Source organism: Mesoplodon mirus, assembly GCF_964341445.2.
Source record: "Mesoplodon mirus genome assembly, chromosome: 3".
Taxonomy (NCBI): domain Eukaryota; kingdom Metazoa; phylum Chordata; class Mammalia; order Artiodactyla; family Ziphiidae; genus Mesoplodon; species Mesoplodon mirus.
This window is the reverse complement of record NC_138978.1, coordinates 138,770,192-138,787,625: the sequence shown is the minus strand read 5'-3', so window position 1 is coordinate 138,787,625 and position 17,434 is coordinate 138,770,192. Positions and strand designations below refer to the sequence as shown.

The window sequence follows — 17,434 nt, the reverse complement described above, 5'->3', positions numbered from 1 at the left end:
CCGAAGTTACAAAACACTTATCTACCAAAACTCAAAAAGGAGCACACAAAATTGCATAGAAAATAAACATGTAAAAGGTCATAAATAAACCACAATATAACCTGCTCCACATAATATACTGACTGCAGTGTCCTGGGCCTCTCCCATCCTTAGGTAGCTGGAAATTACAACAAAATAATACTTTTCACTTTTGGAAGCCACACTATCTCTCATACCAACCAACCAATTACTTCCTTAGAGAGAATAGGAAATTAACCTGAATATCAGAAAAAAAATATATATATATAGCATTACTGATGTAGAATCTTTATTTAAAGACAACAACTTCAATAGCAGAGGGAACTTTACCATTGCAGGCTTCAGATAACCTCTATATTTCTCAGGTTTTATGCTAAATCATAAAATGCCATATTGTGTCTGAAGCTATTTTTTCAATAGTCCATTTTCTTAAATGGACTAGCAAAGCAGTAAATACTGAGGAACATTTTGGCTCCCAAATCCTAAAGCCATTCTGATTATGCCTGGGTCATCATGGGGACATCATCGGAACTACCAGAGGACTGGCAGAAATACCAGTGGTCTGGCCAGCTTATAAATTAGAAATTATACAGAATCCAAGTTTATTTTTTTGTTAAGTAATTCCTATGAGGTTTTTGGGATGTCAATGTAAAGTCCTTTGATGTGTAATCTTTATCCATTAGATAGGGAACAATGCCAATCCCCATCATAAATACGTTCCCAATCTGACACTGAAAATCCACTGTAGGGCATAGGACCTGCAAATAGGATATGAATCACACACATCCATCCACTCAGAGAATCCACAAATATTCATTTTTAAGTCTACTATATGCCAATAATGTACCAGGCTCTAAGATGCTAAACCATGCTAAATGCTGAAACAGACATACTCAGTTCTGGCCCTCCTGGAACTTATGACCTACAGAAGTGCCTTCATTGTAAATGGTCAGGACTCAGCCAATGCTATTATCATCAGCAGGTGACCAAATGATAGAGCTTGCTTTCTAAACAAGCTCCACACTCTTTGTTTTCAACATTTTTGCTTTCCTTCAAGCCACATAATCCAGTGGTCAGTTTCTCCCAGTTAGTGAGGTTTGGGGAAAATGTACCCAGTGAACAATTCCTTGTGGCCTCACTCTTTCCTCACACTCTCCTCTGTGCTCTTGAGCTAAAGAGACCTGGATTCGAGTCACTTGCTCTAACCTTATTATTTTAAAATAGGGCTGCTCCTGCTTTGAGGATTTCCACGGGATCAACACAGTAGCAAAGCAGCACTGAATCAGAAGCAGGTACATTTCAAAATGACAGCTCTAAAAATATCCACTCTCCTTTTGTTCTCCTCCTATCCCTTTGCTCTGAACACCTCTGCTCTGAGGCTTTGCCTTTACCCTTCTCTGATTACTGCTCCAAAAGGGTTTCCAAGAACCGGGAGTATTTATGGTTTCACTTGCTCCCAAGTCCTTGGTGGAAAAGGATGCTTGCTTTCTGATTCTTACTAATTCCACACTCACATTGTTAACACAAAAATCATCACTTAAAAAAATTTCCTCAGCTTCATATTTCATCTGGGCCAACACTGAAAGAATATTTTCAAAGAAACAATATCCTCTCTCCTTTGCTCTTCTGAGTTTCACGTTTTTACCTCCAGTCTCATTTTCAACCCTTATTATGGGATGCATCACCAAAATAGAAGAAAGTTCTTTCTGCTTTCCCTGTACCAGCCAATTATTCTACTTTGTTCTGTCTCTAACGAACAGAATGCGAAATCAACACAAAGCCTGATTATGCGACCTCTTCCAAGGGAAAGGTCTGAGAGTTGTCTATTTACTAATGAAGCTCAGTGTGTATTAAGGGTTGACTGAAGCAATCATCAGGAATTTTCATCCCTTAAATTAGTGTTTTCCACCAGAGGCACATCGTTCATTTCAGATAATATAACTTTTAAGTTCAGGATACAACTGGACAAAAGAAAAGAAAAAAAAGTAACCAACACAACATTTGCAGTAATAACACAGTAACAGCTATCATCCTTCCCTGAGGAATTCAGCCTACTTTATGGACACAATTTAGTACAAACTCACAAGAAAGCTAACAAAGCCCAAAACCACTTCACAAGAGTGTAGAGAGGTAAAGGTCAAAACTTATTACTGCCAGGCCCAGCAGACAATGGCACCTACCGGAAAGAGCACAGGACGGGAAAACCTGGAAGCCTGTGTTCCAGTTTCGGTTATTCCTGTAAGCATTGGTATGATCTGAGTGAACTCAGCCTGCTCTGCTTTTTCCGTTTATAAAAACCTACATCATCCTCTCATTAGAATGAAATGCCGCATCTGAAAAGTTGCAGATCTCTTTAGGAAAGAAACAAAACTCATGTTTCTAACCAAAATGGAATAATTCAGTCAATGGAGACATAATAAAAATCTGCCATAAAGCAACTGTTTACTTGAAATCTATCTTTTGTGGTGTATTTATATGGGTAAGGAGTGTATGGATATCATAAGTAGAGTTACCAATTCTTCCAGAAATCAAGGTCATTGAGTTCAGATTCCAACTTTGACCTTGACCCAGGCTTACAGAGATGTAACATGTGCCAATACCTCATATCCACCATACATGGGAGAAACAAGGTATGCAGACAGATCTTCTTCTAAGTACCCCATATGTAGTGGTTTTAATACAGGGTCTCAGATTCGTTGCCATTCTTCACATCCAGACGTGGGCATTTCCCCTTGAATTTGGGCAGGCTTTCCATGGCTTCAAACAGTAGAGCAGGGGTCAGTAAATTATGGCTGGTGGGCCAAATCTAGGCCTCTACCGGCTTTTATAAATGAAGCTTGATTGGAACACAGCCATGTTCCTTAGTATATGTATTGTTTGTGTCTGTTTTCACATCACAGCAGCGGAGCTAAGTAGTTGCAAAAGAGACTGTATGGCGTGTAAAGCCTAAAATATTGACCGTCTGACACTTTATGGAAAAAGGTCTCCAACGCCTGCAATAGTATAAAGTGATGCTATGTAACATCTAAGACTAGGTCATCAAAGGTCATGCAGCTTTTGCATGATTCTCCTGGAATGCTTCAACCCTGAACGCTCATTCTTGGGATACTCTATCTTGAATCCTAACTACCACGTTATGAGAAGTCCAAGCCACATGGGCAGCCATCTATAGGCACTCCAGGCAACAGTCCTTGTTGGGCCCAGTCTTCAAGTCATCCCATCTCAAGGGCCAGACATGTGAATTAAAATTATCTAGATGATTGCAGCCCCAGCCATTTGAATCCTCATGAGCTGAGGTTTCAGACATCAGTCACAGAGTAGAGACAAGCCATCTCCTCTGCGTACTGTTTGAATTGCTGACCCACAGAATCTGGGCACATATTAAAATTTTTGTTTATTTCACCACTAAGTTTGGACTTCTTTATTATGCAGCAATAGATAACTACAGCACTGTGTCTGTACACAGGAGATCTACGTTTCACAGAGCACATACTTTATTTATTTATTTATTTTTTTGCTTTAAAACAAATTTAATCAGTTATACATATACATATGTTCCCATATCCCCTCCCTTTTGCGTCTCCCTCCCTCCCTCCCTATCCCACCCCTCCAGGCGGTCACAAAGCACCGAGCTGATCTCCCTGGAGCACATACTTTTAGATGTGAATGTTGACTGCTCAATTTCTAAGAAGAACGTATACACACATATAGGTACAAAACATTTATGTATATGTAAATATTAGACCTATATAAACTAATCTATATTATCCATAAAATGAGGGGCCCTTGATAATGGCTAACATTTCTTTTCAGTATTTATTGTGTTCCAAGAACTGATAAATTCTTGCATTGTATGAATTTTCTCTTTTAACCCTCATAGCAACTCGCTGAGAGAAGTAATGTTATCTCTATATTATAGATGAGAAAACTGAGGCAAAAACAGATAACATGCTCAAGAGTACTCAACAAGTAAATTTTAGAGTCAAGATTGGAACCCAAGTTCTCAAGGTTTAGATCCCTTACTCTTAGTCACCAAGCTATATACTGAGTAAGGAGATGAAAGCTGAAGCCATTACCTCATGCTCAAGAAGTTAGACAGAAACTTAGCAGGCATGGTTGAAAGAAAACAGGACTTGGAGTCGTAAGTCCAGAGCCTGAGTTATGAAATGAATTCTCCTCTCATCTAGATATAGGTTTGTTTTTAGAAAATGAAAAAGATCACTGCATATTTTGATGGTTAATTTCTGTACTTAATGATTACAAAAGAATGGAATTTTACCAGGGAGCTATTTTGTAATGACATAACTTATTGATTCAAAATCAAACCTTTATTATAAATTCTTGATTCAAAAGCAAATCTTTATTAAGTCTCCGTTGCATCAGAAGTCTTTCCCATTCTTCATTTCTTTTAAAACCCTTTCCTGTCTACTCTTGGCCAAAGCTTGAAGCCTAATTTAACATTTGGAAATAAAATAATGAAATAGTCACAACACAGCAATGCCAATGCCTACTGAAATGGAAGCTCTAAATAATTTTTCAGATAATTTAGGAAATTAAAAATATTTACATCATAGATGCAAAGGGAGAAGTTACTTGTGTAATAAAATAAATGGTGAGACAAAAAGTTTCTGGTCAAGTAGGTTTGTTTAAATATGAACACTAATTTGAGCTCTATCCCGGTGCTAAAACCCAGTGACAGGTTGCATACAGTTTCTAAAGGGATAGTTCAGTGCATTGGGTCAAATTCATGCCATAAAATGTGGTATTATTAGTAGTACTAGAAGACAGAGTGTGACTGTCTTCTTTGGGACATAGATAAAGACCCCAAGTTAGACAATATCAAGGACAAGTTATGTAGAAGAAGATATTGTCTCAGTCCTTGGAACATGTCATCCAGGATTGAACAAGAGGTAGATTTATTATGAAGTACATGAAGCCAGAGACAGTAAGCAATGAGTGGTAGTTGGTTAAAATAGACAGGTTTTAGAAGTAGAGGCAGGGATGTAGAAAACAAACTTAGGGTTACCAGGGTATTGTGGTGGGGAGGCTAAATTGGGAGATTGGGGCTGAAATATACACACTGCTATACATAAAATAGATAACTAATAAGAACCTGCTCTTCTTATTAGCACAGGGAACTCCACTCAATACTCTGTAACGGGCTATTTGGAAGTGACTCTAAAAAAACATAAAAGTGGATATATGTATATGTATAACGGATTCACTTTGCTGTACATGTGAAATTAACACAACACTGTAAATCAACTATATTCCAATAAAATTTTTTTAAAAAATAGGTTTTAAGAACCATAGTCAGGGAGCAGTGTGGATTGGAAAGACCTGGCAAGAAATATTTCTGCATCTTCAGACAATGTTCCCCAAGCTGGCTATTGCAAGGGTGAGCATTTAAGAGATCTTTGACCTAAGGAGGACAGGAGATTAACAATCAACCCCAATGTGCATGAATTATTCTCCTCTGTGTTATCAGAAATCAGATGGCATCCTAGAGCAAGGGTCAGCAGATCTTTTCTGTAAAGGGTCAGATAGTAAATATTTTGGATTTTGTGTACCATACCTCTCCGTTGCAACTGCCTATCTGCTGCTGTAGCACAGAAACAGCCATGCACCATACGTTAATGAATGGGTGTGGCTGTGTTCAAGCAAAATGTTATGTACAAAACCAGGAGTCAAGCGAGATCTGATCAGTGGGCTAGAGTTTGTGGACCTCAGTTCTGGGTCAGTGTTCACAGCTGAATGAGTCATGAGGCCTTAAGTTCCAGTTCTCATTGTACTACTTTCTACCTGGGTGAACTTGGGTTCATCCTTTTATTTATATGGGCCACTATATTAGTCAAGCTTCTCCAGAAAAACAGAACCAACAGCATGTGTATACAATGTGCCCATATATATTGATAGATCTAGATATCAATATTGATACCTAGATCTATATCCATATCTATATAAAGATAGAGAAAGAGAGAGAGAGATTTTAAACAATTGGTTCACACAATAATAGAGGCTTGGTCAATTCAAAATCTGCAGGTTAGGCTGTCTAGAGACTCTAGGAAGAGTTGCAGTTCAATTTCTGTAAGTCTTCTGGCAGAATTCCTTTTTGCGACAGGGAGGTCAGTCTCTGTTTTATTAAGAGCTTCAACTGATTGGATGAGGCGCACCCATACTATGGAGGATAATCTGCTGTACTCAAAGTCCAACACCAATTTAAATATGAATTTCATCCAAAAACACCATCACAGAGACTACCCTGGTGGCGCAGTGGTTAAGAATCCGCCTGCAAATGCAGGGGACACAGGTTTGAGCCCTGGTCTGGGAAGATCCCATGTGCCGTGGAGGAAATAAGCCCGTGCACCACAGCTACTGAGCCCGTGCACCTAGAGCCCATGCTCTGCAACAAGAGAAGCCACCGCAATGAGAAGCCTGCACACCAAAACAAAGAGTAGCCCTCGCTTGCTGCAAGTAGAGAAAGCCCACGTGTGACAACGAAGACCCAACGCAGCCAAAAATATAAATAAATAAATAAATAAATACAAATTGTAAAAAACACGAAAACACCATCACAGAAATATCCAGAATAATATCTGACCAAATAACCGGGCATGGTGGCCCAGACAAATTGACATAGAAAATTAACCACCTAAGACATAGTTTTGTGATCTTTTACTGAGAAATTTGACTTATCTGAACTATTTTGATAACTAGAAGATACCTTCTAGAGGTAACACCCTCAGGCTTTTACATGGTAGGCAGTAGAGGGAAAGAGCCCATTTGTCCAGTCAGATGACACCTAAAGGATAAAATTCTGTCTTCTCTTTCCAACCCACAAGGATGAATGCCAAAAATACATCACTTATATCTGCTTTAGCTAACATAGGATAGGCCTGGAACAGACCTATGCTCCCAGTAAGCCTCATGAAATGCTATTTCATTAAGGGGAGACTTTACTTGCTAAGATTAGAAGCAAAAGAGAGTGGTGGATGAAACACTGCCCAAGGATATAAGTTCATGCAAGGAAGCAGGAGAGAGAATGGGTATCCGAAGATGTGCACTCTAAGCCAACACTAATTCCAAAGCATCAGGTTATAATTCAGGGAGCACAACTGCTGGGGTTTTTTTCCCCCTCTTTTTTTCCCCCAAAGAGGGACAAATCAAGCATACTGACAAAGGAAGAGCATTAGTCACCACAGATAAATTCCTTTTTAGAGGTGATCTCGCAAATAATTTGGCTCAGTGTAGACTATGATTTGGTTCCAAAAACCATAAGCTAGAGCATTTCATTCCAGGTCCCTCCTCAAATATCCATGATAGGTAGAAATTTGGCATCAGTAGTTCTTGAAATCTCCCCAGGTGATTATAATATGCAACCAGGGCTGAGAATCTGGAGATGTAGAGAGAATTTAAATTCAACTTTAGTTAAACAGTAAAACAAGCTCTGACTCTACTGGCTGGAGCTAGAAAAGGGATATGCATTTACTGGGATGAGAAGATAAAGAAAACCAGGGAGTAAATCAAATGCTTTACACCTGTGCTTAGCTAATTGTTACTCAGATAATTCAGACAATCTTACAGCACCTGAACCCTGAAATTCCTTAGTTCTGTTTAAAAAAAAAAGAAACTCTTCAAGTAACTGAACTCTGAGAATCATGTAAATCATAAAGAAAAAGAAGAAATCTTATTTTTTGAATTAGTTGATTTCATATATACTGTTTCACTTTCATGATATTAACTAGTTAGCTTTCTTTCCATTTTATGTTTGAGGAAAGTAAGGCTTTAAAAATCTCAGTAATTTTCTCAAGGTCACTTGTTAAGGGTGTGGTAGGCAGCATAATGGCTCCTAAAAATGCCCTCACCCTAATCCCTAGAACCTATTAATATGTTACCTTACATGGTGAAGAGGACTTTGCAGATATGACTGAAGTTATAGACCTTGAGATAGAAAGATTATCCTGGATTACCTCATGGAACAAATCTAATTGCATGAGTCCTTAAAAGTAGAAAACCATTCCCAACTGTAGAAAGAGAAAGAGAGAGATGTCCTAATAGAAGCAGAATCAGAGATTCAACATTTTGGGTTTTGTAGGTGGAGAAAGGGGACTCTGAGTCAAGGACTACAAGTGACCACTGGAAGCGGATAAAGTACAGGGAACAGAAACACCCCTAAGAGCCTCCAGAAAAGAATGTAGCTCTGCCAACACTTTCTTTTTCTTTTTTAACCATCTATATTGGAGTATAACTGATTTACAATGGTGTGTTAGTTTCTGCTTCATAACAAAGTGAATCAGCTATACGTATACATATATCCCCATATCTCCTCCCTCTTGCATCTCCCTACCACCCTCCATTCCCGATCGCACCCCTGTAGGTGGACACAAGGCACAGAGCTGATCTCCCTGTGCTTTGCAGCTGCTTCCCACTAGCTATCTATTTTACATTTGGTAGTGTATATATGTCCATGCCACTCTCTCACTTCATCCCAGATTACCCTTCCCCCTCCCTGTGTCCACAAGTCCACTCTCTATGGCTACGTCTTTATTCCTGCCCTGCCCCCTAGGTTCTTCATAACCATTTTTTCTTTTTTTTAGATTCCATATATATGTGTTAGCATACGGTATATGTTTTTCTCTTTCTGACTTACTTCACTCTGTATGACAGTCTCTAGGTCAATCCACCTCACTACAAATAACTCAATTTCATTTCTTTTTATGGCTAAGTAATATTCCATTGTATATATGTGCCACATCTTTATCCATTCATCTGTCGATCCTGCCAACACTTTTACTTTACTCAATTGAGACCAATGTCAGATTTGTAAGGTAATCAATTGACATTGTTTTGAGTCACTATATTTGTGGTAATTTGTATGAAAGCAATAAAAAACTATTACAGGGGTCCTACAGGAGCAAGGCTATATATTTATACTTAAGTATTTCTGAAATGAATTTAACCTTGTGATTGACAGCAGCAGCAGCTTCCAAGGGATCCCACCACACACCTGAGGCAAATGCAGCCTAATACAAAGCAGTGACAGCAGCAGGTCACTGCCCCACACTTGGGGTAGAGGGGGACTCGATCTACTGTAGCAGCAGCATAGCCTGAATGGGAACCCATCCTCCTGTGGCACTAGTCCCATCAACATTAGTCTAATCTGCTAGCACCTGCTGCACCAACAGGCCCAACATATACAAACCCTCCAACTCAGCAGCATTAAGTGAGCCAGACTCAGTGTTTCCTGAAACTCATATCCAATGGCACTGGAAAGCCCAGATATCACCTAATGTTATGAAAACATAAAAAAAAACAATAACAGAAGACTGGGAACTTCAGAAAGAAAAGGGGAACAATGGAATGGGTGAAAACAAATGGGGTATATATAAGAGACTATCATTAGCCTCATGAGTTTCTTAAATACTATCTGATGGTCAAAGCAAATATTATGACACCATCTGATGTGGTTCTCAATGTAGAGAAAGGAAATACCACAGAAAATCATACTTTAAAACTGGGGAATAGTAAGAGACTAAATGGAAGTAAAATTTTGAAACTTCACTTAAAGTAATAAAACACTGATTCCCGTAGGCTATGGTAAGTTACATATGTATACTGTGATGCCAAAAGCAACCACTAAGAAAACTATACAAACAGTATACACAAATGATTATAAATAAATTAAATTAAAATGGACTTATTAAAAAATGTTTAAGTAACCCACCAGGCAAAATAAGAGAAACACAGGATTGAGAAACTAAGGTAAAAGACAAAACAAAAAATAAAATGGTAGACCTAATCTTTAACATAGCAATAATTACATTAACTGTACATGATCTAAATAACCAAGTCAAAGACAGAGATTGGAAGAGTAGATTAAAAATTCACAAGCATGATCCAACTATATACTGTCTATAAGAAGTTTACTTTAAACATCATGATATAGGTAGTTCAAAGTAAAAGGAAGATAATGATATATCATGTGAACGTTAATCAGAAAAAGTAGGAATGGCTATATTAATATCAGATAAAGTAGACTTCAGAGCAAAGGAAATTATTAGGGGCAAAGAGGGTCATTACATAAAGATAACAGGAATAATCCACCTAGATGACCTAATGATACTAAATGTGTGTGCACCAAACAACAGAACTTCAAAATACATGAAGCAAACACTGAAAAAGTAGTAAAAGGAGAAAATTTTAAATCCACAATTATTATTTGAGACTTCAGCACAGCAATTTATAGAACTACCAGAGAGAAAAATCAGCAAGAATATGGAAGAAATGAAAACATCATCAATCAATAGGATATAACTGACATTTAAAGAACACACTCAGTAACAGCAGAATACATATTCAAGTGTCCATGGAATATTCACTCATATACTATATACTGGGCAATAAAAAGAACCTTAGCAGATTTAAATTGTAATGTGCCTAAGTGTTGGATGCTAAGACTCAGAGGTTTTCTTATTTCTTTCATTTATATATTCATAAAAAATTAGCAGATTTAAAAGAATTAAAATCATAGAGTATGTTCTCTAGCCATAATGGAATCAGACTAGAAATCAATAACAGAAAGACAACAGGAAAATCTTCAATCACGTGGAAACTAAACATCACAATTCCAAATAACTCATGGGTAAAAAAGACAGCACCAACGAAATATTTTTTAATGCATAGAATAAAAGAAAATGGAGATATAACAGATCAAAGTTTGCAGAATGAAGTGAAAGCAATGCTGAAAGGGAAGTTTATAGCACTAAATTGGGAAAGAAAGTATTTCAAAGCAATAATCTAATTTTCTATATTACAACAGTAAAAAAGGAAGAGGAAAAGACACTAAACAAGCAGAAAGAAGGAAATAATAAAGATGAAATAGAAATCCATGAAACTGAAAACAGGAAAATAGGGGGGAAAAATCAATGAAACAAAAGGCTGGTTCTTGGAAATAAACAATCTAATCAATAAAGATCTAGCAAGACTGATAAAGATAAAAAGATGGATGGCACAAATCACAGATATCAGAAATGCAACCAGGGATACCATGACATATCCTGCAGGTTAATAAGGGACAAGTTGCTATGAACAAGTCTACACTATAAATTCAAAAATGTAGATGAAATGGGCCAATGCTTCTACACTCAAAACTACCAAAACTCAGCCAAGATGAAATAGATAATCTCAATTTTCCTGTAACCATTAGAAACACTGATTTTTCATTTAAAAACTCCCAAAAGGAATATTCAGGCTTAGATGTTTCACTTTTACCCAAGACATAAAGAATTAACACCAATTTTACATGATTTGATAAGAAAGAGAAGTAGAAGGAACAGTTCCTAATTAAATTTATGAAGCCAGTATTACCTTGATACCAAAACCGGACAGGGATAGGATAGAAAGAAGAAAACTACAGACCAATATTTTTTATGAAATTGGCTGTAAAAATCCTCTGCCAAATATTAGAAAATTAAATCCAGAAATATATAAAAAGAATAATATACCATGACCAAGTGGCATTTATTCTAGTTATGCGAAGTTGGTTAAATATTTGAAAATCAAACAATGTTATCCACCATATCCAATAGATTAAAGGGAAAAGTCATGTGATCCTATCCAATAAGGCAGAGAAAGCACTTGACAAAATCCAATCCCATTCATGATTGTAAGAAAAGAAGAAAAAAGAACTCCAAGCAAACTAGGAATAGAAAAGGAACATACTGAAACTCATAAAGATGATCTACAAACAACCTATACCGACATTATATTTAACTGTGAAAGACTGAATGCTTTCTCTGTAAGATCAGAAACAAGGCACGGATATCTGCTCTCACCACTTTTATTAAATATATTACTGGAGGTTCTAGTAAGAAAATAAGCAAAAATAAATAAATACATAAATTTAAATGTTAAAGTTTTTAAAAGTTCATTTAAAAGATAAAAGGACTATTCCTACTATGTTGAATAGGAAGGAATATATCCTACTGAATGTTGAAGAGTAATATATCCTATTATATTGCCTAAGGAAAAGTAAAACTGTCTGTGTCTGAAGAGGAGATGATAATCTAAATGGAGAAAATACCAAGGAATCCACAAAAAGCTTGAGAAATAATATTAGTTTGTAAATGTTTTAGAGTACAAGATCAACACAATTTTATCACATTATATATTAATAACAAATGTGTAGAAGCTTAAATTAAAATATGTGATGCCATTTACAACTGACCTAAATAAATACTTAAATACAAGCCCAATAAGACATTTATAGGACCTCTATACTGAAAATTACAAAATGCTGATGAAGAAAAATTTTAAAGTCCCAAACAAATAGGGAGACATACCTTGTTCATGGATTAGAAAACACAACATAATAAAGATGTCAATTCTCCCCAAGTTAAGAGGCTTAACACAATTACTCTTAAAATGCCCTCAAGGTTTTTGCGGATATAGACAAGCTTTTTCTAAGATTTGTATGGTAAGAAGAGGCTGAAGAATAGCTAAAACAATTTGTAAAGGAAGATTAAAATGGGAGGAATTAATCCACCCAATTTCAAGACTTCGCAGTAATTTTGGAGGGTAGATACATAGATCAATGGAATGGAAGAGAGAACCCAGAAATAGACTGACATAAATACATTTAACCTGTTTTTGACAGCAGTGCAAAAGCTATCAAGGAAGAGTAGACATTTCAAAACATGGTACTGAAACAGTTGGACATCCCTCGACAAAAACAAACAAAAAATGAACCTTAACCTAAACCTCCACACCTTACACAAAAATTAAATCAAAGTGGATCATAATCTTAAATGTAAAAGCAGGACATTTTTAGAAAAAGAAATAGGAGAAAATCTTTGGCATCTAGAACTAGGTGAATAATTCTTAGACTTGACACCGAAAGTATGATCAATAAAAGCAAAAACTGATAAATTGGATCTCATCAAAATGAGTTAAAAATGCTTCATAGAAGATCCTTTTAAGTGGATGAAAACTCAAATTACACAGTGGGAAAACATATTGGAAAATCCCATATGAGACAGATGACTTGTATCTATAATATACAAAGAACTCTCCAAACAACTTAAAAAAATCCAACTAGAAAATAGGCAGAAGACAGGAACAGACATTTCATGGAAGAGCATATACACAGGGCAAAGAAGCCCATGAAAAGATGCTCAACATCATTAGCATTAGGGAAATGCAAATTAAGACCATAATGAGATATCAGAGAATAACTAAAATTATAGTGACAACATCAAATGCTGGCGAGTACGTAGAAAAGTTATATCACGTCACTGGTGGAAAACTAAAATGGTTTAGCCACTCTGAGAAACAGCTTGACAGTCTCTTTTAATCCTAAAAGTAGATTCACCCTACAACGCAGTACTTGTACTCTTGAGCATTTATCCAAAAGAAACAAAAACTTAATTAAGTTCCCACAGAAACTTACACATAAATGTTCAGAGCAGTTTTATTTATAATAGCCCAAAACTGGCAACTACCCAAATGTCTTTCAATGGATGAATGTTGAAACAAATTGTGATAAAATCTTATGATAGAATACTACGGAGCAACGAAAAGGAACAAATTATTAATATATGCAAAAATTAAAATGAACTTCAAGGGAATGATGCTGAAGAAAAAAATTTTAAAAGCCAATCTCCGAAGATTAAGTAATTCATGATTATGTTTACATATTATTCTTAAAATAACAAAACTGTGGAGATGGAGAACAGATTAGAAGTTGCCAAGGGTTAGAGATGGGGGTAGAAGGTACAGTGGGGAAACTTTGTGAGGTTTTTGTGGTCCCAGTACAAATAATACAGCACTCTTGGTTTTAATCCCTAAAGATGTTTAAAAACAATTCCTAATAAGAATTGTCCAGATATTTAGCAATGGCAGCAGATTACAGGTATAGCTCCCCAACATGACAACTTCAAAAGAGATTGTACTAATTCAATGCATATGTTAATTTTTAAAAGGCCAGTCACAGTACTTAAATGGTATATATCTTAACGATATTATTCTAAGTATCTAGTTATACCAGATGGACTAGCAGGATTTTCTGTACATTCAATCTTATTTAAGACAGTAAATCTTATAATAAGACAGTTAAAAAATGAAAAAGAAAAAAAAACAAACCTCAACTACAGTTGGATATTCTCATAGGAAGATGAGGTGAAAAAAGTAGCAGTGGTTCAAAAGCTTAAGCAGTGGCACCTAAATTTGGCTGCATATTAGAATCATCTGAAGCACTTTTTAAAAACCCTCACACTGACTGTTGGTCATCCTAGACCAATAAAATAACTTTAAATCTGCTCAGACGATGCCAGTGTCTAGCCAGAACTGAGAACCAGCGGACTAAGCAGAAGGGGATGTTTCTACAAAGATTTCTTAACAATAAGTCCTTTCACCCAATCAGATTTACCTTCCCACAAAGGGGTAAAGAAGGCTAGATGTTGTCCATACTTGCTTCGCTTTAATTAGCACTTGTGACTTGCCCAAATCCTAGATCATGTTTCCCCTAAATTTCATGTTATTCCCTAAGTTTTTCAAACCCAGGGCTAAGGGGTTTGCCAGGATGAGATTTTAAGTGTTCACACAGGGGAAGTCCCTGGCAAACCAGGACAGCGGTCACTCTACATTGAATTGTAAAGCATCCTAAATAACCCTGCCACTGCTCCCAGATACTAGTCTGTGCCAACCAGTGGAGAAAAGGCATTCTCCATTACTACCACGGCAAATGCTGCTGTACTTGCCTTGGCTACTCCCTATCTTTTCCAGGCGTCACTCCCCTTCACCTGCTGGTGGACGCTTTGGCCAGCTGACAATGCAGATATTTTCAAACTTTAAGGTGAATAAAAATCATATGGAGGGCCTGTTATAACAGAGATCACTGAGCCCCACTAGAGTTGCTGATTCCATAGGGCTGGGATAGGGCCCTAAAACTTGAATATCTGACACATTATCAGGGGACGCTGGTAAAGCTGGTCAGGTTGTTACCGAATGCAGGTTCATGTGTCTGAAGCACAGTGAGGCCAAACAAACCTAAAGGTTGGAGTCTGGAGAAGAGAAAGGTTTATTGCAGGATCGAGCAAGGAGAGGGGTGGTCCGTGTTCCAAAACCCCTGAAATCTCCAAAGGATTTCAGCAAAGCATTTTTAAAGGCCAGGTGAGGGAGGGACATCCCAGGGCATGTGATCAGCTCGTGCACAATCCTCTGACTGGCTGATGTTGAGGCCACAAGGCAGGTAACATTATCCATCCTTAGGTGCCAGAAGGTCTGGGGGCTACATGCTCATGATCATCAAAGAGTTCATTTCTTCCATTGGGTGGTGGTTTTTAGCATCTGAAAACTCAAGAAATATGCCTGAGATACTATTATCTGAGTACTTCAGAGAGAAACTACAATAGAGGATATGGGGGATGGGTCTGTCCTAGGAAGGCCCCATAGGGTACTGCTTGGTTACAAGGTGACCATACTTTGAGAACCACTGCTCTAGTGGCTTGGAATGTTAAGAAAGTAATGGAAGAATCCCTTCCCAGATCTAGATTCTAGTATCACCAGCTATTTTGGTGGGAGGAAGGGTAAGTTTTGTCCTTGCTTGGACTTCTTGTTCATTTATATCAAAGCCTATTTGAGGCAGTGCGTTCGGCAGTCCTGCAGATCTGTCTTTTGCTTCAACAGTGTTTGGAATGAACAGACCCAGGGACGCTCCTTGCTCCAGCCCCCGACCACCCTCCAACCTTTCTTCCTTTTGCAACCTTTGGAATCAGACACTCAGCTATCCTCAGCCTCCAGGACAGGCCAACACCAGTTTTTGAGCTTAGCTCCTTATCACTGATCAACCACGAGTTCCCAGGTTCGTCAGAATTATTCCACCGAGGTGGAAGCCGCCGCCCACCGCCTGTTCAACATGCATCTGTGGACACTTACCTCTCTCTGAGCATCTATTTCGACAGCAACAATGGGACTCTGGACAGTATGGGCCACATTTTTCGCCAACTGGCTGAGGAGAAGTGTGAGGGCGCCCAGCGCCTCTTGAAAATGCAAAACCAGTGCTGCGGCCGCGCCCTCTTCCAGGAGGCGCGGAAGCCTTCTCAGGATGAGTGGGGTAAAACCCAGGATGCTGTGGAAGCCGCCATTCTTAGGGAGAAGAATCTGAACCAGGCACTATCGGATCTGTGCGCCCTGGGTCCTGCCCGTGCAGACTCCCAGCTCTGTGACTTCCTGGAGAGCCGCTTCCTGGAGGAGCAGGTGAAACTCATCCAGAAGATGGGCGACCACCTGACCAACCTCCGCAGGCTGGCTGGTCCGCAGGCTGTGCTGGGCGAGTATCTCTTTGAAAGGCTCACCCTTGAGCCAAACAGGAGTCTCTGAAGTCCAGCCGCGTCTGAGGAGACCCTCTGGCGTCAGAGCTTCTGCCTGAAGCCCAGCTCTGCAGCCACTAGGCAGCTTTGTAACCGCCCTGGAGCCCTCTCCCAAGCCTTGGACCAAATGGAAACAGTAACGTTTTTTTTTTTTTTTTTTTTTTTTTCTTTTTGCGGTATGTGGCCTCTCCCGTTGCGGAGCACAGGCTCCGGACGCGCAGGCCCAGCGGCCATGGCTCACGGGCCCAGCCGCTCCGCGGCATATGGGATCCTCCCAGACCGGGGCACGAACCCGCATCCCCTGCATCGGCAGGCGGACTCCCAACCACTGCGCCACCAGGGAGGCCCAACAGTAACGTTTTTTGCAGAAGGAAAAAAAAAAAGCCTATTTGAAATACAAACAGAACAAAGCGAAAAAAAGAAATATATACATATATTCACGTTCTTTTAACATATGAATTGCCCCACTTTATCTGTGTGAAATAAGTTTGTTCCCATTATTGGGCTGGTTCTCAAGCTTTGCTGCTCGTTTGAATTACCTAAAGAGCTTGGAAGAAAAACATTGGTGTCTGGGTCCCAGCCCCAGAGATTTTGATTCAGTAGGTCTAGGGAGGAGCCTGGGCACGGGGAGGTCTCAGAGTTCCCCAGGTGATTCTAATGTGCAGCAACTTTGTGAACCACCTCTTGGCTTCAATGCAGCTAGTCATCAGATATTAAATCTAAGACACATGGACTACTAGTGTGTGAGCTCTGTTGCTAGGTGTATTCCATTTTCTTCCTCCTGGAAGATTCGTGCCAGGGAAAATGATTGATAGTTGTGTTACTTCTCTGAAATGGATGGAAATTTCCAATTAGCGTGAACAGGGGAGGGTGAATGGGTGAATGCAATAAGGTGTATCATTTACGTATTGCCCTATGTGTATGGCTAGAAGCTTTTGCAACTGAGGTCTGCCCTACTTTTCATGCTAATGGTAATGCTTGTCCTCCTAATGCAGCTGTAAACTTTATAAGCCCATAGGTAGACAGCATCACAAAATATTTACCCCTCC

At 38.6% G+C, this 17,434-nt stretch overlaps 1 pseudogene across 1 annotated transcript; it reads left to right on the top strand.

The window, feature by feature from the left end:
* The first annotated feature begins 2,187 nt into the window (after positions 1-2,187).
* On the top strand, positions 2,188-16,395 carry LOC309799258 (ferritin light chain-like; annotated as a pseudogene). Its single transcript has 2 exons — positions 2,188-2,256; positions 15,878-16,395. The product of its transcript is annotated as a ferritin light chain-like (transcript).
* The last annotated feature ends 1,039 nt before the right edge of the window (positions 16,396-17,434 follow it).